This window comes from Ceratina calcarata, unplaced genomic scaffold (assembly GCF_001652005.2).
Source record: "Ceratina calcarata isolate Rehan_Ccalc_2016 unplaced genomic scaffold, ASM165200v1 scaffold185.2, whole genome shotgun sequence".
Classification (NCBI taxonomy): domain Eukaryota; kingdom Metazoa; phylum Arthropoda; class Insecta; order Hymenoptera; family Apidae; genus Ceratina; species Ceratina calcarata.
Window position 1 is genome coordinate 273180 of NW_017139975.1, and position 23550 is coordinate 296729.

A 23550-nucleotide genomic window follows, 5' to 3' on the forward strand; every position below is an offset into this window, starting at 1 on the left:
TTATATAATATTATGCACATGCATTTATAGGAGAATGTAGTATCACGTGCCAATCCTATTTTTGCGTGCATACGCAATTCCATTTAGTACATGGATTCGCGAGGACATTTTTCTCGTTTCTTCGGTCGTCGGGAAACCATTTCGCGAAGCCGGCCAACTGCGACCTCCGTTTCTTCGCGGAAATCTTCGTACGTGCCGCCTCCCCTCAGGGACAAGGGGGAGGAAGTCGTACGTGTGTAATCTGCGCAAGTCAGCCACCCTCGCGGCGTGTGTTAGACTCCACCCTGGGCAATCAATCAAACACCCCCGCGTCCCGCTGTTCCCGGTTGAACAGGCGTCTCGTCTCAGGGCCAACAGCCAACCGAGAGAGGCGACGCGACGCGTTCTATCGCCGAAAGATAAACCCCTCTCGACCCCTCGGCTCGGTCCGTAGGCCGACACTATCGGCGAAGAAAAGAAATTCGCATCTCTCGTCGAGACTGATTGATCGTCCCGATCTGCGAATTCTGCGAACCTCTGCGTCTTTTTTTTTTTAGGAATCCTTCAACAGAGAATGGGTTTCGGTAGCGATGGATCGGTTCAGATGCGGAGTCGAAATAGGGTGGGTTTTAAATGACGTGCTCTTCAGAATTTCTAAGTTTCGTACTCAATTTTTTACTGATATTTGAAAATGGATACGTGCAATATCTGTCGTAACACCACGAATCTTCGTATTTTCGAACGAAATTTTTCGCACATTGTATCGAATCATAAAACCTTTGGTCAGAGTCAGTGTTAAGAAGTAGGTGCTAACGTTCTCACAACCTGTCGTATCTCGGTGAGGCAACGAAATGTAGGCTTCTCTCGTATCCGCTTGGGCAAGCGTTTTCGCGGAGTGGCCCAATCGAAGACGGTCGTTTTCGCAGAAAGTCTCTCACCTGCGGGGGCGAGCCACTCGAGCTAGCACGGGGCAAGAAGAAGCCGCGAGGCGCGGGGATAGGCGAAAAGAAAAAAGGAAGCGAGAGGGTAGTACAAGTGGCTGGGTAGAGTCTCGGGGCCGTTGAAGCGGTCGAGTGGTCGTCGAGCGTGGAAGAGCGCGCGGAGTGGCCGAAGGCACCGGTGGCCCTCCTCTCGTCTCGAGCTGAAAATCGATAGCTGGAAAAAGGGTTAAAATCCAACCCCTGGCTGCCGCGAAAGAACCTGACTCAGGGGTGGACTGGGCTCGGCTGGAGGCGCTCGAAAGAGAGCGACTGGAAAATAGAGGAGAGGAGAGAGACCAAGAGAGTGGAAGAGGTTGAGGCCGGCGCGACCTCGGTGAAACGAGATTTACATACCTAGCCGTGGTGTGCCTGCCTACTCTTTCAGGGAGCCCCTTGTTAGCCGAAACTTGCCTCGTCTGCGCGATCCCCGGCTTTTACCGCGCTCAAACATCGCCGGTCGTTAGTCGGGAAAAACTCGCCGGGAATGGAAGTTCCGAGAAAGCGGGTCCCGAGCCCAAGTGGGACGAGTCGAAAAAATTTTTTTTTTCCCACCAACGGTTTTGCGACGTCGCGGCGCGTTTGATCGGGTTCCCTTTGACCGCGATAGGGTCGAGCGAGTCGCAAACTGTTACGAATCCAAGTTTCCTACTCGAAACGGTTCCGCACACGAGTTCATTTGAACACAGAAGGAAAATCTAAAATCCTTTGGTCACAATCTTTACGCAGCACGGATAATTGAATCGTTCAGTTCGAACCGAGTATAATTATTTCAGTTTCATTCGGAAGATACAATATCTTTTTCTCGTTTCATTTTATGACATCTATGACGAAGAAGCCGGCGTAATTCTGGAGATAAATTGGTGGATTTCGTTTATCCGAAAATTCGCGGCAGATTTTCTATGGTCGTTGAATGATAAGAAAATGGAATAGAAGAGGAGAACCGAAATAGAATGAAGGGAGACGGCTCGCAGAAAATTGGAAAATAATAAATTGCTAAACTACTTTAAAGAAATTAGCGAGGTACGCCCGGGTGTTCCACGGCGGAATTTTTTTCTCCCCTCGCCGCGCGTAAACTTCCGTTCTCGTTGATATTGATTAATTTGCTTAAAAAGTTCCCGGCTGCACAGCCGCCGTCCGTCTTCCTCTTTCACCCCTTTCCCTCATCCTAGCTCGTCTCTCCTGCCTTACACTTTCTCCTCCCAGTGTCCTTCGCGAGCTTACGGAGATTTCAGTTCTGAAACTTTAAGTTTCGACTTACTTTTTCTGGACACTTTACTAAATAAGTCTTAAATCTTATTCTCGGATAATAAAATATCATTTCACTTTCTATTAATAAAACGCTGCATCTTTACCCGAAATTATATTACGTTCTGATATAACAAAAAATAGTTGTCAATACAAAGTGTAAATTTTCTTCACCCACGTTTCGTTTAGAAATAATGGGTAGGCGATTTCTTAACATCTCCTCCTCTTCCTTCCATTTTCGACGTCGTCAGCTTCCCATTGAGAAAGAGGGACACGATCGACTTATGGTAATGCACCGAACAAAAATACACCTACTGGCCATTGTTCCACGCTCGCTGGGATTTATTCCGCGCGTGCTGAGTAAGTACAAAGGTAAACGAAACGCGGAGAGAGACAAGAAGAAGAAGAAGAAGAAGAAGAAGAAGAAGACAGCGAGAGTTTCCTCTGTTCCTTTTGTTTCTATTATGATGAAATTGCTCGACACGGATTTACATTAATCAAGCCCCGTTCGCTCTTAATCCATTAAGGCGCGCGGCACCGTTCACCTCGCTAGCATAACTCATATGAAAACCGTTGATCCCTCCTCTTGATTTGTGTACCAGGCTAACAATGGAAACCGCGCCGCGTTCTTAAAGTAATTAACATTTAACGAGTCGCTCTTTCAATTCTAATTTCCGTCAGTCGCGTTAATTAAGGATGTGCGTAAGACGTTACTCGCGTGGCCACGTTTCCACCGTTTCACCAACGTTCTCTTAACTCCATCGTTTCGACAGTATTTAAAAATGTCAGACATTCGACTATTTTTTAATGACGAACATACGTTTGAATACTGAATACAATGAAATAAATATCGAATAGTCATTGAAAGTGCTTTTACACATGGAAGCAAAGTTTCTAGAGACGTTTCACCCTCGAGCAGTTTCAAACTTCCACCCATATCTTTCACCCTCCTTCACATTCGCAGAAACTGAAGCTCGAGACGGGAATTAATCGTTAGGCCGTGCTAATTGTTTTCTGGAGCAATTACCCGCGTTCACTTCTCAGTGTCATGCCGGCTCGTTAGAAACGCGTCCAGGCCTCCACTATTGCGCTGCTGCACGCGCCCGCACACGGACGTGTTTTCACGCTCGCCGAGCATATGTCACGCGAATCTAACGGTTCCGATTCATCGAGCACCAGTGCGCTTTCCCTCCTCGTTTGCTCTTAACCGTTTAGGGTCGAAATCCAGAGGGGGTCGAACCGTTTTAAAAAATTAAACGTATTCCATAACGCGACTATGAGGAAAGGAAATATTTTCAATGTAGAACGAAACAATAAAAGCGATTTATTGATTTTATTAATATGTGCCTGAAATACGAAAAACAGATTTACTTCATGGGATAAACAAAATATGAATTTTGTAAACAAAATGAGTAAAAACAGAGATTCACTTCACTGAATATACAAAATTCATATTTTGTTTCTATCCCTGTGCATAAAACGAGAGTGCGAATTACGATTTATAAAATTGCTAAGGAAGTTTGCGAATTGAACGGTATACGAGCAGAGAGAGATTTGATTTATGACAAAGTATAATTTCCATGGTTGTGTTTCTTAATCAAACGCAACGGGGGCATCACGCGAGCGCATTAACGCCATAACCATGCAATCTAGCCAGTACGGGGCCGCGCCTTAAATATAAACGCACATCCTCCAGCAACCGAGGTCGGCCCACTTTCGTATTCATGCGAAAGTTTGCCTCGTTAACTTTACATGGGAGCCACGCGGATTGTCACCAACACACCCCCGGCCGGCGAGCGTCCGTGTTCATCCAGCCGCGGTCATTTACCGGCGGTCCAACTTGCCCGGGTAATTCGAGCCATTCCGTGGGTACGAAGAGTTCGAGTTTTGCGGTGAATTGTTCGGCGCCGCCGGTTCTCATTGCCAAGGTCGTGCGGATCGAACAACTTTGGTCATGAATTAATGAAAGGGAATCGACCTTCCTCACTTTTTGCGAATATTGATATTGTAACGATACTGGCATGAAGAAGAATCATTTTTTATATTGAAATCGTTGATCATCTGTATTTTGAAAACGACTGTGAATCAGCGAACCGATTCTTCTTGAATACAGCGTTTAAAGAGAGGAACGATGTATTATATTGAAGCGATCGGTTTGCCGATCTTCTGAAAATATTTGGCGCAAACAATTTAATTAGAAAATCACCGGGAGACGAGTGAAGTCGGTCTGGTAAGCGTTTAATTAATTATCCGGCCGAGGCAACGGTGCGACGCGGTCCCGGGCTCGCGAAATTTCCGTGCTGTTACCTCGCGCGAGCATCGAACCGCTATTTATTCGAGCAGTAAAACCGCTCGCCTTGCTCGCTACGCCCGCGCCCGTAAAAAGGGAAAAAGGAAGGCCTGCCGTCCGGCACGGTATTTTCTTTTCGTCGGTGAACACGTGCGCGCACCTGTGTGTGCGCGCGCCCGTGCACGTGGACGCCCGGTTGTGTGCGTGTGACAAAGGACACGGAGGAAAGGGTGAGCGTGTGCGAACCGTATTGACGCCCACATAGGCGCATGCGCCCATCGCGAGACACCCTTTCGCGAGATACCCCTCGCACACACGCGTACGCTCGCGAGTTTTCTTCGCGGCGCGGACATCACCCCCACCCAACGTTCCCCCGAGCTTTCCCAAGTTTTTCATTCCCGGTGCCACCCTTGCCTTGCCCGTCCTCGCCAGACTTCGGATTTTAATCGGCTGAACGGCTCGAATTGACAATTTCGTTCGAACATTTCAATCGTCAAGCTTGAAGCTCGTTAGCAGAATCAAACTTCGGAAACTTGACAGTAAACATGTTCTTATACATTTATTGACGATAGGAGAACTATCAAGAGTCTTTTATGCCATAGATTCATCAGATTTACTGCAGTATCTGGTCAGACAAATTTTAGACCTGTTCTACTGAATCTAAGGAGTATCGTACAAGTGTGCGTTTAAAAAATTAACATGAAACACGATATTCGTGTCAGATTTGATTATCTAAAGTCACTCTCTCGGTTCGGGATGCGAAAAAGTAATTAAGTAATGTAAAAACTCGACACACAGAGACACTTCCACGCGGTTACTACCATTGCGTTTTATCTGAAACATTTAAAGCTCGCGACACTCGCTTCAAAGACCAGGCACGTTCACTTAAGCGAGAATATCTTCCAGTTGAACGAAAAGAAAAAAAAAAGGGAACGACGGAGGAATAGGGGTGGCTGTGAAAAGTGAAACGCGACCGGCGAGTCGGTCGGTGAACAGGATTTTCCAAGAGTCGTCCCGATTCAAGAAGAAGTCAGCCCCCGCTTTTTTTTTCCTCTCTGGAACCGCGATAACCGCGACTCGGTTCTCATTTAGACGACGAATTAAGATAAAAGAGAAGCAAAGTCGGTGGATCTGCCGTCAAATAGTCGCCGAGAGGCTCGGCGGACGGGGGTTCGAGCGGGGCGGAAGGATCTGAAAGGCGGAAGGTCGAAGGTAGACGCTCCCCCTAACGAGATTAATTTGTTTTATATGCGACCGCGCCACCGCCACTCTGTAGAAACATGAAAGTAACTCCTGGCAGATTGCGAGAGGCGTTTCATCCCTGCGTTCCGTTCCCTCCTTGCTCCTCACCTCGGCCAGGCTTACACGTTTTATTTAAACAAACTTCATTTTATATAAATCACGCACTTGGCTCGAATTTTATTTCCTTAAAAATACGAGTGAAAAAAGAGAGAGCTGGTTATGTAAAATATTTTGTGGTTCTATTTACGTAAACGATGATACAGCAGAGATTCAGTGTTGTTAAGAATTTTCCTTCTTAAGATGTTAGATGAACAGAAAAGATTTCGAAGCTTCTCTTAAAAGGGCAAACGACGGAAGTTTCGACTATTAAATTATCGTTGAACGCGGGTCAGTGGTGGTTTACGATGGTCGGGGTTGAATTTTTTAGAGGAACAAGGCGGAACGTCGGTGTAAAAGATCTTGATATCATATTTATTATCTCAGGTCTTAAAGAAATTTTATACACTCCGGTATCATACTAAATTAGTTATACTTCACGATCAGTCTATTGCGCAAACATAATTTTAAGAAATGATTTTCGCATCATATCTCTTGGAGGCTCGAGGAGGATCATTCGAAGTCAAAGGATCGGGTATAGAGTCCTGGGAGGGGGCAGTGGGTGGCGTTGTTGCCCCGAAAAAAATCGTTTCGACGGAACAAATCGGGAGGAAGCAGGCAACTCGTTGAAATGCACGGCATTCGAAGCGTCAAAGGGAAGGCAGAGGCTGTGCCCGTGCAGCAATTCCGTCTCGAGTGCGTTTACGCCGATGCATCCTCCCTCTCTGTTTCTCCCTACGCCTTGGCTACAACAGCCGCAGCTATTATTTTTCATCGGTGTTGGTACCGAGTTACTCGTCCGTACGTGTGTTACGTGGTGTACGAGGAAACCGAACGAGCGAGCGTGGAGGAAAGAAGACGAGAAAAAGAGAGCGCGAGGAAACGGGACGAGCAGAGGGAAAACGCGAGTCGGCGTAGGAAAAGAGACGAGCAGAGGAAGAAAGATAGCGGAGTAGAAGGACGAGGGAGGAAAGGATGAGCGGGGGTGGTTCGCGGAGCCGTTCGTGTTTTATCTCCGGGTGAGTCCGCCGGAGTCGTGGTGGAAAAAAGGGGGTAAAGGGTTAGGGAACTGAAGAGCAGTAGACTCGGAAGGGTTGGGTCGGTCGGTTGGCTGGCTCTGGCTGGCTGGCATTGATCTGCACTGCTCCCAGCCACCCCGTGTGTCGGCTTTTCTTAGTACAGTCTCTCCTCCGACCCCTTTCCTCCTCCTTCGCCCGCTGCCTTCCACAACCTCCACCTCTTTTCCCTCTTCTTTTTCCCTCTGCGTGAGCCACTACTACCACCCAGTGTCGCTGTTATAACCACCGGCACCACCACTACCCAGAAAAGACCCAGCCAGCCAGCCAGCCATCCAGCCATCCAGCCATCCAGCCAGCAGCTTCTCCTCTGCTGCTATATACCTCCCAATCTCCCATCGCTCTTTTCATCATTCCCTCTTCTCTGCACCGGCTTCTTTCTTCTTTCACGCTTGGCCCGCACACAGATCCGACCCCGGGACTCGACGCTGTCTTCTCTCTTCCCCTGTCTTGTTCTCGTCTCGCTCACTCCATTCTCGCTTCTTCCTGCTACATATCTTGCCCCATCTTTTCCGTTCTTCTTTATGTTTCTACTCTTGTTCCTCGGTTAAATTTGTACAGGAATCACGAAGAAAACCTGCTTTCTGCCTCGTCGGTTTCGTTATTAGCATCGCTGGGCTCGCTTGCCACATACAAGTCGACGTGCAGTGTAATTAGAGATTGATTGGACAAGGTTGATAGTTCTTTAGTTTTTTCCTCTTCCTGCGCTATCATGTCTCTCAGTTTCATTCTTGCAGAAAATCCTGTCTCGCTCGCGCCTCGGAGAACCTGCTCGCTCCGGTCCGTTTTATTGTGACGGGCCACGTTTGCTTTTCAACATAGTTGATGTATAATTAGAGACTGGTCGGACAAGGTTGATAGGTCCACGGTTTATGTCCGACGCGGTAATTGCACGAAGCACACGTGACTCGAGTCTTCAGAACTTCACGGAACGAGTTCCGAAACGTCGAGAGATTCCCTCCTCGCGGGTTTACCCTTTCGGTGAATCGTACCCGCAACGACTCCGCTTCGGAATTAACTTGACGATCCTTTATCACCCTCTGGCCATAATTTCCTCCCGCGCGCTTCGTCTACCTGGAATTGATCGCCGAACTCGAAAACCGGCGCCTCGAAGTTTCTCTTTAATATCTATCCTGCGAACTCCTCGAACAGGTGTACGATCCTTCGTTCCTCTGCCCGTTGGAAGGTTATTATTCACATGATTTATTGTTGAGATTATCTTCAAACACGTGTGATAAATAATTTTTATTTGATTCATGAAAAACGATAGCCCAATGTTTTCATATAGGAATGAGTCCAAAAACAATACCTGAACATGTGTCAGTCTCATAAATTTTTTTACGGAATGCATGATTAATAATTTCCTTTTTAAATTAAAAAATGTTTCTTGGATAATAAGTCTAATTTTTATTTGATTAACATCAAAGAGAATAGAGATTTTCATATTGTAATACAGGCAAGCAATTTTCATTTCGTCCACTTCGCATCTCCATGGTTTTCATCGTGTTTGTGACATCAAAAATATATCTAAGTCTTCTCTTTGCTCACGGTATTAATAAATAAAAGGAAAAAGTGGTATCTAATAACGTCAACGTAATTCGCACGTGCGTGATACTCGACGTGGCTTGCAAGCTGAAAACTGGTTTTATAGCAAAAAGGAAACGTTGAAGAAATCATCGGTCATTATATAACGCAGGGTTATTACAAATCGCTTGTCAATCAAATACATATCTGCTGTATAAAAAAACGATTGAAGTTAGGCTTGAGTGGTCACGAGACAAATGAAGACGACAGGTTTCTCTCCTGATGATTTTTGCAATAGTAGATGTAATTCGATGTATACGAAACAGTTCTGTGCGTGTCTATAACGAAGCTGACTTTGAATCAAATGATTGAATCTTCTATCTATTGATTTAAATCGCAATCAATAATTAGCAGACTGATACGACATAATATTCTTCAGATGAATTTTATAGTATGAAATTGTGTGCACACGTCTGTAAAGAAGGAGACCGCAAATGAAAAGATGCGATGTTCTGTCTGATAAACTTTCCCCCGTTTCTCGAGGCGTGCTCGAGATAAGCCATTATCCCTTAAGGAGCTTGCTCCTGACCTCGTCTTCATTCAAGTTCGATAAATCCGTGATGTAACGTAATAGCGAGAGATTATCGAACTCTGTTGGTTCGTCCACGAAGGTCAGTCTTCAGCGATCGCTGTTCCTCCGGTCACTTGACCCTTGGATATTGAAGTTGTTGCAATCTTCCGTCTACAAAGCCTTTATTGAGGCCTCCCGCGGAACCCTTGGGAACGAGTGAATGGGAGGACGGCCGCGTAAACAGAGAAGCGGATAGAAAGCGCGTCGGTGAGGGGTGGGAATCGTTGTTTGCGGAGATTAAAGTGGAATGGCGCGAACGGGAGAAGGACGAATGCCGTGGAAAATTAATGAGTCGAAGTTTCCCCGAGCGAGAGTTCACCTGAGAATCCGAACTGTCTTCCAAGTAAAATTGGGATCGACGAAAAAATCGATCCGTTGTCTTAAAGTTTCACACGATATGAATTTATCAAAAAAAAAATAATGAAAACGAATAGGAAAAATATATTACCTGCGCATCCTTGTACGTTTCTAAAGAGATAACGTAGAGAGAAGGGTTTAGGAATGAGAGGATCACTGGCATGGATCACGGTGGAAGTTACGTCAGTCGAGTCGAATCGAGATCTCGTCGGAAGAAAGGGGAGTCCGGTGAGAAACGGAGGAAGGAAGGGTTCGCCGTTTGATCGGCCAATAGGAGTTATCGCGGCACGCCGAAAACGGCGGTATTTCAACCGGTTATCACGATCTACCCGTTCGCGGGTCGACCTCTCGGCATCACAGATATCGCGAGGATGTACGGAGACACCTGAAAAGTTTACGACGCGAGACAGCGCACGTTAATGAGCACCGTTGAACGGTTTATCGTCAGCTCGGTGGCTCGTTAGCCTTATCGCCGCGTCCTAATCGTGGAACGGCACCGCGCTGTCGAGAAAAGTCCCGCAGGAATCCTCGTCTCGATCCTCAAACCTCGATATGAAAACCTGAACCGAATGCAATTTCTGACCGAACGTCGGAAACGTGTCTTACGATTTTTTTTTTTTGAGGAACACTCGTTTGACTCTGTCAATGATTTCACAATCGTAGAAAGAGATGTGAAGTACCTCGAGCATAATTATGAGATTTTAATCGAGTATGAATTTTATTTTACTTTGATGCGAGATAATATGAATGAACGAGAGGAGTGTCAGTATGCGAATGAAACGAATTGACCAAGCTGAGCATTTCCTGGCCTGAACGGTAAAAGTATTTACTACAGCTTCAGCTGTGAATGTCCCGACCTCTGACCGTAGAGGGTCAAGCCTAATTTCCATCGGCCGAGAACCCGAGTAGGTTAATTCCCATTTGAACTATATTGAGTCATCAAGTTTAATTCCCGCGTATCCTGCTTGCGCCCAACGGGATCGCGTCCCACTCGAAGCGTGTTTCGTTGCCTAGTCTCATGGTCAAGGACCAATGATCAAATCAGTGTCGTTGAAAAATTATACATAGAAAATGCAATTTTAAAGATGACTATTATTCATGTATTATTTTATGATATTTTCGTAGTGCTGGATTTTATATCATATTTTTGATGGAATCAAAGTACATTTTGATTTAAGCGATAGGTCATGATCTGCTGTAAATAACATTTTGAAGGGTCGAAAAATATTTGTAGAACGGAAGACGTATCATAGTCGTTGCTCTGTTGGATTTCATTTCGTGTTTGGCCCGAAACTTTTAAGTACCCGTGTAAATTTGTCGTGGGGAAGGGCACTCGCACCGGGGCTCGTGTGTATGTATACCTTGTCACATTTTCTAACGACGTTAGCGTCGCGTGTAAACGTACCCTCAGCAAACAGTACCGTCAAACACGGCACGGAACTGTTGTACGACCGGACAAACACCGTATCCGTCCTCTGTCGTTTCGGCATATCGAATTATTAATTCTGTCGTGTTGCGAGTCGTTTAAGAAAGAAACATTGAAAGATTCGTGACAAAAATTAGCCTTACATCAATCTTTTCAAAGAAAAATAATTAAACCAAGCATAGTAACGTGTTTAATTTCAATAAAATATTGCATAACAGTTACACTTAATTATAATATAGATCGATAATATTTAATTAAATCACCAAATTATTTGGGAACTTCTCGTTTTTATTAAATTTCAATCTGAGAAGTAAGCGGAAATGACAATAAAAGAGATAGATAAAAAAGAGAGGCATTTCGGATTGATCCGTCGGTGGAAGGAACGGAACACGTGGCGTGACTCGAAAAACTCCAGACAACCGTCTTCCCACGCGTATATCTTAACCCTTATCCGTATCGAAGCTCCAACCCTTTCGGTCTCTCTTCTCGGGGATCCCTCGGGCGTTCCGTAAAATCTACATGCGAAAAGGAGGAGTGCTTTCCCATGTCCCTATCTCGCGGACACCAGACGGGCCTATCCATCCGAAGAAACCTAATCTCTTCACCCTGTGCGCAACGCATTCCATGGGAGAAGAACGCGTTAGTCACGCGATGCTCTAATCCTCCACGGTTCCACTTTACAACCAGGACTGTCTAAATGTTCTCAAACGTGATAAGACTGATACTTCAACGAAATGTCCTGCTTGCTGCAATTGCTTATATATACTCATTAAGATCCGAGTATAATTTCTAGGAACAGGAGGACTACAAAAAAAGAAAATAGGGTGAGATCGTTCGAAATGGGATCGACATCTGCATGCAGATGCATCTCGGTCTCGGGTTCTCACGTTACTCAGGTGGCGGGTGACTTCCCGAATAAATTACCGGTCCGCGAGAGAGAGAGAGAGAGAGAGAGAGAGAGAGAGAGAGAGAGAGAGAGAGAGAGAGAGTCTCCGAAACATTTATAGACACCCTGTTGTGTACACGAACACACATCGGGGATAATGGGCCTACCTGGTCCTTCAACCCCTTTTCCGCCTCTTTGCTCGCCGGCTGCGCGAGCGGACGGACCCCACTTTATGCTCGTTATGCCATTATTTCCCCGAGTCAGTTTATTACCATCGACCTGTGTCATCCTTTATGCAGAATAATTTGATATTCTGTGCCTCAAAGAGTAGGTATAACGCCGTCCTGACTGCCTCCCCGTTGCCCTTCTCGTGTTTTGCCGTCTCTCTCACTCTCTCTCTCTCACCGCCGTTTTTGTCCTACCGAGCACCGTGCCGTTGGCGTAACTCTCCTCCCGTTTCGTTCCTCCTTTCGTTTCGAAACTGAATGCGCGAGGAAATTACGGTGATTCGTTGCAGTGTCATTAGATGTTTTATCCTTGCAGAGTTTTTATTAATTGCCGTTCATATACTGGATCTTATCTTGATTTCATAGTTGCATGTTTAATATCATGATTTCAAGTATCAATTTAACAACCCTGTTTTATGATCGTTTTCCTGTATCAATGGAGAGTTCTTAACCGAGATTAAGAAATCTTTTTTGTATTTGATGGAAGAATTTCCTGCTCACCGTCGCGTCGGGTCGTCCAGGGTCACTTAAATTATCGCGTTAAGGAGAGAAATGAACGGTGGTGAGAGGGAAATAGGGCAAATTAAGGAGAGCGGCGACTACAAGCCTTGGGTTGTAAGTTGAATGGTCTCGCGGGGGGTACAAATGACTTCTTGTTCGGCGAAACAGAAATTACCACGGCGCGGCGGCGGCGAAGGGAGGACAGCGAAAAGATGAGGACACGAAGATTCCATTAAGGGGTAACCGGCGGTAATGAATGGAAGACAACCCCCCTTCGCGGCACCCGGAGACCTCCAACCCCTGGATTTCTCGTTCAATTCCCTCCTTCTTCTTCTCCTCGCCGCGTCTGTCCCCGTCCCTCTTTTAAGGCCGGCGCGTCTCCGTTCGCTGCTCTCCGTCGCTCTTCCGGTTCTCTTCGCGGCCGTCCTGGCCACGTGGCCTTCTCCGCTTTTACTACGAACGCCGTGGCGCGGAGGGCCGGAGAGACGAGCGTAATTTTCCTCTCGGTAAAAAATACTCTCGTTTAACTTTTCCCCGCTCATTATTCCCTGCCGCCCTGACCTAACCCGACCTGACCCCGAAGGCGGCTTTCTTTAATAACCCAGAAGGAAAGGGAACGAGCCCAACGAGGAACGTGGAGCGAGAGAGAGAAGCAACGAGATCGAGGAAGAGAGAGAGATCGTTGAATGGCTCGAGAGAGACGGTAGAGAGCAACGCCAAGGGCAATCCTTGGATGCTAATTTGTAACTGGGCTACTTCCGGGACAGTGGTTCCCCGTCACGCGTAACCTTATCCCGGCCATCGCGTCGGTAGAGCAACTATCGTTTACTCGGACTTTGCTCCTATGGAACTTGTTTCCGAAAGAGTTAAGGGAACTTCCTGCGGCCGATTGTTCTGCTTCCAAAGCTCTCGCGTTTGCATTCTCGAAACACTTATCGTTACAACCCGTTATGCCCGTTATGCAATGATCAGACGTCGTTAATTTCTATACAAATTTATCCGATGATCATTTAATAGAAGAATCCGGACGAGTTCGACAAATAATCTATTAGATACTTCAAATAACTATTTTTATTGACTCAGTACATAAGAACTGTCTGTGAAGAATTAACGGTTGATCCAAGAGAGCTTGAACCCGAAAGCGGGAGAGGGTCGTTAATAAGACGGTGGGTATAATCCGAAGGATGAGCACCTTGAAAGATCCTGCCGCGGCGTGGCACCGAGATGGCAGGAGGGGATGGTTTTCCTTGCATCGGCAATTAGCCTCATCCCCCTGGATACCCTTCGTTCTATCCTGCCGGTTATAGCGACCGAACCTCCCTCTCTCCCTCCCTTTCGTCCGTGGCATTTAATTACCTTGCCAACCCCAGGCTAGCAGCCTCGGGGCCAAGGTCACGAGCCATTCAACTTCGTATTCCTCCTCAGCCCACGGGGCACACTGACCGAATTTACCCTTAAGCCCCGAGCTCGCTTCCCGTTTCGATTATTTTCTCGCCCGCTTTATTACCGCCGCTCCTTCCTTACCCGACTCCGCTTCCGCTTCGAACCGGCTCATTCCCTCGATGGTACTTGCACGGAGATTAATCACGTGTGCACTGTTTCTAATCTAATTATCATGTACAGAATTTTTCATCATTTTTTCTACGACTCAATGTAGCTTTCCTATTTTCTTGTTTTAATTATTCCGATGCATTTTAATCATTCTGTAAGTAGTCAATGAACGAGTCTTTATGCATTCCCTATATTAAGTATGATGAATAAATTATTGGAGTAATTTATTGAAAACAGAAGCTTGACTCACATAATAAAATACAAGGAGCACGAAATCCTCTTTCGTCTTTTTCTGGCCAGAGTAGCAAGGAATCGCGTGTACACCTACCATAATGTATAAATCACATTATTCTTCCACGAGTCATGGAGAAGATACCGGTTGCAAAATCTAGAATATCCTCAGATTTCTAGTTTCCAGAAGCAACCTTAACACGGGCTACTACGACATTATTCATTTTCGACTTACAATTCCATAAATCAACAACTCTTCTACTTCACCCTACCTATTAATTCTGACTCTAATACCACTCCTGTCTTTTACTCGTTTTACAAAAATAATCCACACGACGTTTCTTGTCTCAGTAAAAATTCTATGGTTGCTTTTTTATTTATAAAAAGCGTGAAGATTGAGATTACGAATTTGAGCATAAGAACATATTCTTGTCGTGTCACGGGAGGGAAAGAATCTCTTTGTTGCGAGCCCCTCGCAATTCCTCTTCCGTCCCGAATATCTTTAAACTTTTGAAACTCGGAAATGCGATCGCATTCAACCTGCTCACACCCTCGAACAAGTAACCCTCTTGGAAGTAAGAACATCCGAAAGTCGGAGACGCCATTTTTTCGTCGACGGAGAAGAAATCCACGCAGAAGCAAGTTGCGTGCGTGAGGCCACGCACGCGGTCGCTGCTTACGTGCCGTTGTACGGGGGGTGGTCGACGGCGAGACGAAACGAAACGAAACGAAACGAGACGAGACGAGACGAGACGAGACGACGTAGGAGGCAACGGCTTCGGGGGTGGAATATATGCGTCGGGGCGCGCACACACGTAGAGGAGAGAGGGTGGTAGGTGGGCGAGTTTCACCCCCGAGCTGCGCAGAAGTTGCTTCCTTCCGCTTGATCGACATCGATTCCAAGATGGCGGCAGAGAGTGGCAGCGCGGTGCGCCCACGGCATACATATCGGCCCATTCTAGCCACCCGGGCCACCCCGCCCTTACGGGGGAGCCCTGTTCGCTTTCACGGCCCACCCACCCGCTCCTCGGGCCGTCTCTCTCCGACGTTATCCGGCGAGGGCGAGGGCGACGCGACGGGGGCGGGGAAACAGGAGCTGTAGTCGGCTCACGAGATGTCCGGGCCGATATCGGAATCGCATTAGGACGCCGCGCCACTTTCGCCCCCGGGAACACCGAACCACCCCTCGCTGCTACCCTCTTCCTCATCTGTCGTTCTCTACCTCGGCGTTCGCATGTTTTCTTTCTTCCTTCGCCCCGTGTTTCTCCAGGTTTCCTACGCGGCGCCCGCTTTTTTTCCGTTTCTCTTGCTCTGCTCTTTTCTTCGCCGTTTCCCTGAAATATTCGAGAGAATCTCGTGACCACGCCTGTCTCTTTCGGGTTTCGTGCACCGCGCCTGAGATTCGATTTTTCCGGTGGAACTCGAATCGAGTTCTTCATTTTCATAAAAACTAAAAGAAGTGTGTTGAATATCTTTCCCTGAAACGCGAAGACGTAAAACGATCTCCAAACCAAATGTTTAAACCTTTACGTTTATGAACGCCTGTTAAACCATCCAAGTAAACGTTCCAACCCAGACCCAGCGCGAAAACTATTACGTTTACCTTGCATATCGGGGCACGTAGGCCCTTGATAAGGTCTGATAATTAGGAAGTCCTTTGCGCGACACGGAACGAACGTCCGCCGAGCAAACAATCTTATCGACACGGTGCCACGCGGCTCGTTAAAGGAGCCGGGAGTCGCGTATGTTCGCGGCAGACGATTCCAGCGGAGCGGAAAACCTCCAGACTAGACTTCGGACGGAAAAAGGAGACCGAAAAGAGATTGACTCCGTAAAGTAAAGCCGATTAGGATCCCGTATACTCGAAATTTCTCTCCCCGAGGAACCTCTCGACCCTCCTCAGCCGCCATTCCTTTGCATTTTTTCCTTCGCGTCGAAGAACGATCTACGAGCCTGTGAAAAATTCGCCGGGGGTAATCCCTGAAATAATGGCACGGTGGGCCACGCTCGATAAATCCGGAGAACGCGGATCCGCTCGCACCAGCGTGTATCCGTCCCGTAGGAGGGAATATATTTTCCTACGGAACGCGTGCGTGTGTTCTCGTCTCTCTGGTTCGGGACGCGACCGGAAGAAGAAACGGCCGGTGGGGGTGGAGCTCGCACACACACACACACACACACACACACACACACACACATATGTATAGATACGTGTACGCCGGGAAAAGAAGCGAAGATTGATCTGCCTAGTCTGTGTCTGCCTCGATACGCGTTTTATTCGTTCCTCTTATTCGGTCTCTTTCTTGTGCTATCGGCATGAGAAAGTAGGAGGCGACAAAATTACATTTGCAACTATTTTCAAATGCGTTCCAGACTATCTTTGAATTTTGCTGAGTTTTATTATCATTATGATCGGAAATTCCAAAAGAATATTGATCTTGCTTTTATAATTTCTACTTTTCCAAAATGGTTATCTTCAGTTGAATTTTAATAGTTGTTTCTTTGCTTCAAAATTAAGATTTGTTGATAGAAAAGTGAGAAAGCGATATATTTTATTGATTAATAAGCAAATGGATATTTAACGTAGAATTGTTTGTAACGTCATGCTTCCAAGGAGATAGACACTGGGAATTATTGTGTAAGTCGGAGGGAGCTGGATTTCCACGCGTCATTACGCGATGATCGAGTCATGAAAATCGGCCGATTATTCAAACGAAACCTCTAACAAGATTCCCGGCAATCAGCCGCCCTGTAATGATCCCCCAGTCGTCAAAGAAAAGGATCCTTTTCCGTGCTCGATTCACCCAAGGAAAAGGGTTTTCCCCTTCTCCGTTTGAATTTTGATACTCACCCTTCTTCTACAGAGACGATTTTATGTGGGAATTAAAGAAACATCATCTGTTCATTTATTTCATTCCCCGACTCATGAAATCATCGAATGTCATAGTAAGATACTTGATTAAAAAGTTTAAGTTAATGTAAAATCATAGAAAATAAGCCAGTGAATAGAAATTGGAGCATTTGCTATAATTTAGTAGCGTGCGAACAGTTTTTGGTAGACGTAGTTCTTGAAAGCATCGGTCAAACGAACTGTGATCGCAAGGGAAGAAATTCATCTAGGCGAGCAAAGGTTAAATTCCACAGCCATTTATGGTATCTAATTAAACGTCAGATAATATTGGTGAAGAAACAAGCGAGGAAAGGAAAGAGTAGAATGAATTTGAAAAATTCCATCGCTTCCGCCTTTCGCCTTTCCGCCTCGCCTTTTCCATTTCCTCTATTCCTCTTCCGCCGCTGTTTCCCTCCCGCGAGCGTTCGCTCGCCTCGTTTTTACCCGGGCGATCGCAAATTTATTCCGTCGAGTAGGCGACGGCGTCGGACGGAATCGCAGTATTTTATACTCGTCGAGAATCGATAGACAGCCAAGCGCGGATATGGAAGCAATATTTTTTCCCTCGTCGCGCCTAGCCTCCCGGACCCGTTCTCCTGGGCCCTCTTGTCAATAAAGCGAGCACTTTCCTGGCACGAAGTTTCATTATTTCTTTGCTCAAACTGACGACGTTTCTCACCCTCCAAACCCCATTCTTTCTCCTTCTCTCTCTCTTGCTTTCTCGCCGTGGCCAGCCCCGTCACTCCCTCGACGACGTGACCTTTTAAAGATAACTCTGGAAAAGTTGGTTAGTACTTCGTTGACCTACTGATAATGGGGACGTCTCGCTAATTTTCCATTCACTTCCATTTTTTCGCTCTCAAAGCAAAGATACAGTATTTTTCTGTTGTAAAGTCATTGGGACTAAAAACTCATACTAATCATGTGTATATTACACTCTTATATCCACATTATATTAGTATTGATTTCACGTTCTATCCCAAATCATATTACGTTAATAGAGACTATACAACGTGATGTCACATATTTTCGTATGGAATATTTGATCAATAACGATACGATTGAATTGATGAAGTACGTATAGAGATCAGTAGGGCAACGTTAGATGAAAAGGTGGTGGATAACGAGACAAACACGGCTGGAAGTGAGAGAGGACGGGGATGCGCTTTTGTGAAATGATTGAAGACGGTAGACTCGGGACGTGGGGTTGTTGCGTGTTTTCCTTTGACGGGAATCGAGAGACTCTTGAAAGGAAGCGGTCCCGCTTTGTTGTTCGCAGATCGCGTACAATGATCCGTGCAGGTGTACCTGTATTCTTGTGGAAGTGCAGATTGTTTACGTAGTCAGGTGTTATTTATCATTACCGTACTTCAATATATAGCATCATCCTTGGGACTAAATATAATTTAACAAATACTATAAAATGCGATCACACCTCGTTGATAGTTATCAAATTTTTATCGTAATTCAGTTGTCAACATGAATTTCTACTTTCTTGATTTAATAAACAGACTAATTTGTGTTGTTATGATTAAAAGCAAAATTTAAGGCAAGCGTCAGCCGTCTTGAAACAGAGTTTGCTAGCTCGCTACCGATACTTCTTCAAAGTTAATCCCTTTCAGCCTGCTCAAACGAAATTCCGGTTATCCATTACATCCGCGGCTGAAACCCCGGCAAAAGGTCTCGGGCCCGTGAAAAACCGCAAGCAGAAGACGGACGCCTCCCTTTCACCCTGCGCGGTGGTTAAAACCTTGCCAGGTTCCTTCTGTGCGATAGGGGTGAGATTTTTCGAGACTGACCCAGACGCGGCCGCGGGGTAGATTGGCGAGCCAACTTTTGGAATCCTCTCTCACGACTCGACGTAGACGTCGGAGGGTTGGAAAAAGATTTAGAAGGCGGTGGCGAGGAACCCCCGTTAAGGGTTGGGGGTGGAGCCCAGAGTCGGAATCAAAGGAGTCAAAAGAGCTTTTCCAGGCTTCTCTTCCCTCGGTTCTAGCTAGATTGAACTTCTTTTCCGCTCAGGAGTTTTCCTATTACTCCGAATTTCCCAGCCGCACCGAACGCGTACACTCTCGATGTGTGACTGCTTTCAACTTTAAATAAAATGTTTATCGACCTCTTTTTAAAGAAAAAAGTTACCAATTAGTAAATTGCGAATCTTTATAGAAATATTTCTAAACACATTTTGGAAACGGAATGACGAATGAGGAAATTGAGGAAAGCTATTTTTGAGTTGCAAGTATTTATTGGTACATTTTGCATGGAATTCTTTATTAAAAGAAACGCGGGCGAAACCTATCAAACTTGAATCAATTTAAACTTTGAAAGAGCTAGGCGCAAAACTTCGGCGAAACGTATTTCCATTTTGAGGAAACCTTTAAGTAGCCTCTTGTTTAAAATGTAAGAGTTTCACCGAAGGGAAAGCGTCTCACAAAAATAAAAAGGATGAACATTAAAATTAATTCCCCGCTTCCGTTACAGTGTAACGCGCGTGGAATATCAACAGTTTCGTTTATTACAGATATTTAGAATAAAGCGAGAGAGCGACGGATTGTTTAGTCAGGAGAATTTTTAAAGAATTACGAGACAGCTCGAATGAATGAAGGAACGTCGTTCGCGTCGAGGGCGTCTCATTACTACCTCCACTTTAAAGCGACGTTTCATCGCCCCTCCGACCTCTCTCACCGAGCAGCCTAAGTAAAAATCAATAATTCCTTTATCGTACAAATTAACGTTAAGCATATTCCACCCTCGTGTACAGGCACCGCGACCAACGTTACACCGTTTCCTGCCGCCCCATCCTGCATAATATCACGGCGGCCGCGTTCCTCCGATCCTGACAGACCCCTCTCCTCGTTTCTTCCGTCAAAATTAAGATTTCTATATTACAACTTCATACACTCCTCTTTAAAACCGATTGAAATTTTATATAATATACATACCATCTCTTTAATTTTAGAATTAAAATATTCTATTAAATATGATACAGTATTAAAGGTTTATATTCCACATTTGTGGATTAATTATCCAGCCAAGATTTGAAAGAAATTAAAATCTAACAGGAAATGGATTTTCTTTATTGATATTACGCTAATCTAATCAAGTGCATTAATTCATTACGTTGCCTATCGAGCGAGGAAAACCGGCAACATTAAAACTTGAGAACTATTCAATTTCAGCATCGAGGATATCTTAATCTCGCGGCTGCACGAAATCGTATATTTCAGTGGTAAAAAAAAAATTACGGTACGTTGTTGTCGGCTTGTTAATTCCGATAAGCGTTCCTCTTCTTTATCGCGCGCCATTATGGCGAACGATAGCCGGTGCCCCGGGACGGGAAACGAAGCACCGGGGGTTTTGAGAGATTAACGAAATAAATATGACATCGTCTCGAAGGTGGCTGTGGCACGCCCGATAACGAACCGTTCGCCATTAATTACCGCGCTCTGAAATTATTTAACAGCCTTACCCTGAGCACGCGAGCCAAACCGCGAATTCGTCGAGTTTAACTCCGGCCCGAGATGCATTAATCCAACAGAAAATTCTCTCCCGCGTTTACATTCTTCGACTGTTCTCGAATTAATTTCCTCAATTGCTCCCAATAGAAAAATTACGTCAGTGAAAGTATGCAATCATCTTTGCAATTTAAAAAAAAGGGCAGAGTCGATATTTTATTCACACGTTGAAACATTTAATTCTATTGATTGAAGAAAACAATTTATACAACAGGTCGGTATTACCGGTGGTACAGTTCAACCCTTTCGCATGTCTGTACGCATTTTTCATCGCGAGCGCGACCACAACAGAGCCGTATCGCGTATCCCAGTTCTATCGCGGCGCGTAATCAGCGTGCCGGGCAAATTAATTTATCCGTGCACGTAGATTATTAGACGGAAAGTCGGGTGCGCGATTCATTAAAGTCGATCGTGTAAATGGTGATCGAACGATGCGACGAATGGGACGAGATACGTCCGGCTATTACGCGCCGCGTTATCGAGCTTATGCCGGCGGCGCGAGGAGGAGAAGGACGCGCGGACCTAAAATTCCACCCACTCGTCACGGGCTGACGAATAACACGAGATGCAGGACGATAACCGTTTTAACTGCCGGCTAACACACTACGCGAGCCTGGATTATCGGGGCCTTATCGGTCGACATTACGGACGTTGGACGTGGAGAAAACGAATGGCTCACCCCGCTATAATGTTCGCTCTTCTATGTGTGCGTACGCGTGTTTACCTGCGAGTAGATTAGGATAACGAAGGTACCGGGTCGTCGTTATTCAACCCCCAATATACCCTCGTATTTCTTTTTCTCGGTTTGCATAACTGAAAAAGCTTGTGGATATCGTAATCTGAATAATAAAAAGAATAAATAAAGATATTTAATAGAAGTTTTGTTCTGTGTAAAAAAAATGAAACTGATAAAACTCCTGCTCCTTATATCTCATTAATATGAATAATGTGAATGAATTAATGTCTTAAGATAGAATTTTTGATTCTCTGTTGCAGGTAAGACTGAGAGTTCACGGAAGTTCTGATGCTTTTGGTTCTGATGACCTTGACTCGCGAGCTAAGAGGTTTATCTCGGTAAACCCTGGTATCTCGGAATACCAGTCGGGTTCCAGATCGAAGGAATTAAAGACGGGGTTGACGGACGAGACGACGGAGGACTCGAAACGGGGTGGACAGAGACGAAGTTAGAGGAATACTAGCCAAGAGAAAGGGAAAAGAGACTGTAACCGTACGCCCGTATAATTGATTGAGTCTAATGAGTTAAAGGGGAACTATCCTCGAGAGGGTGCTGGAGAAATTAAAGAGTTCTGAGTCGTGAAGGCCGCAACCTTCCGGTGACGGAGAAAGTGCGAAACTTGGCTGTCTACCCCGTCTCGCTCTTTCTCTGTCCCGTCGCAAGGCCGCTGATTGCGAATTAGTTAAAGGAGATGCTTCATTAGGATCTCGATTCTTGAATTCTAACTGGAGGAAGAATGAACTCTTCTCTCAGTATTCTGAATTAATAGTGAAACTCTTTTATTAAATTCTTTACTTACACAAGAGCGCTTAAAAAAAATTACAAGATTTTGTTCGAAATAATGTTATCCTGTATGAAATACAAATCTTCACGTACGATACAACATCGTTGCGTATAAAATGGTTATTTTAATAATCGCTGTTGAATATACACAAATCCTCTGTATTCGTCTGCTAAACGGGAGGAGGAAATTATAAAAAAAACAACGTAGCTATATGGCAGTGATCCTGGCGGATCCGGAGACGCAATCTCATTCCATCTGCGCGATATTACTTTCCGGTCGCCGCGAAACAGTATCCCGAGGATGGGCGGCGTGGCTTTTCAATTTGCCTTCTCGCCGTGCAAAAAGAAAGGAAAGAGGCCACGAAACGGGCGTCGGTAGAAAGAGGTGGCGCGGGGTGTGGTGGCGCAGGCAAGAAAAGAAGAAGCCGCGCACGGTGTCTTCCACATCCCCCAGGGAAATTATTGACAGTCAGCGAGGAAATGACGTCGTAAATACCACGTCGGAGGTCCTCGAACCCTCTTCGTCTTCCCTGCCAGGCGCCACCTTCTTGCGCTTCCTCTCCTCGCCTAATCCCCGCTCCCTCCTTTGTTTCCTTCGCGCCTTCGTCCACCCCCGTTACGTCGAATTGATTTCACGCATTAGTTTCCTACATTTCTCGTGCCCTTGATTTTTATTCATTTCCAAGACGTGGATCACCTTATGAAATTTTAATAATCATCGTTTGTTTGTAACGAGTAAATCATAGTCCTATAAAAAATTCAAGAGGAATTCTTGTTCCTCTTTTCGTGAAAAGGTCTGACTTCAAATAAGAAATCTGTATAATCTGCAACCATCATAAACTCATTAATTACCGACGTATCAACGTAATAATTGACGAAGTAAGAAAAAGCACTGAGAGAATTCGTTTTTGTTTTCACTCGACCTATCCCTGTATCTGGTATCATCCGTAGTCACGGACAGGGGGTAGGGGGTGAACGCATTATTCGCGGAAACGATCCTTCTTTTCGCCTCGCGACCACGAAGAAAACCCAACGAGAAGGAGCCGCGACGCGCGAGGAAAAACGGCCGGGAGAGGATTACGCGTCGCTGGTCGAACGAAGACCGAGACGTATTTCTTGTTCGGGGACGGAACGGAGAGGAGAGAAGGAGGGTAAGGGTCGGGCGGTGGAGAGAAACGGAAAAACGGGATCCGTCGGGGCTAAGGGTAGTTATTATAATAAATTTGTCGGGGATTTAAGAAGCGGAAACAATTCAGAACTGCGAGTGACTCTAAGGATGTGCTTATCGTTGCTTTTATTCAAATGGGAGTGGAAGGCGACGAGCTGCGCCGGATGCGACCTGCATCTCCGACGCCGCTTTTTCTGTTACCACCATCCCTTCTAC

At 45.7% G+C, this 23550-nt stretch overlaps 1 protein-coding gene and 1 long non-coding RNA gene across 2 annotated transcripts in view; both read left to right on the forward strand.

The window, feature by feature from the left end:
• The window catches only part of LOC113463903 (uncharacterized), a 57475-nt gene extending 35190 nt beyond the window's left edge, over positions 1-22285 (forward strand). Inside the window, exon 3 of the long non-coding RNA XR_003388753.1 lies at positions 21644-22285. This is a non-coding gene — a long non-coding RNA (uncharacterized LOC113463903). The remainder of the gene's footprint in view (positions 1-21643) is intronic.
• Positions 1-23550, forward strand: part of MESR6 (misexpression suppressor of ras 6) — a 517920-nt gene that overhangs the window by 152007 nt on the left and 342363 nt on the right. The gene's annotated exons all lie outside the window — the stretch shown is intronic.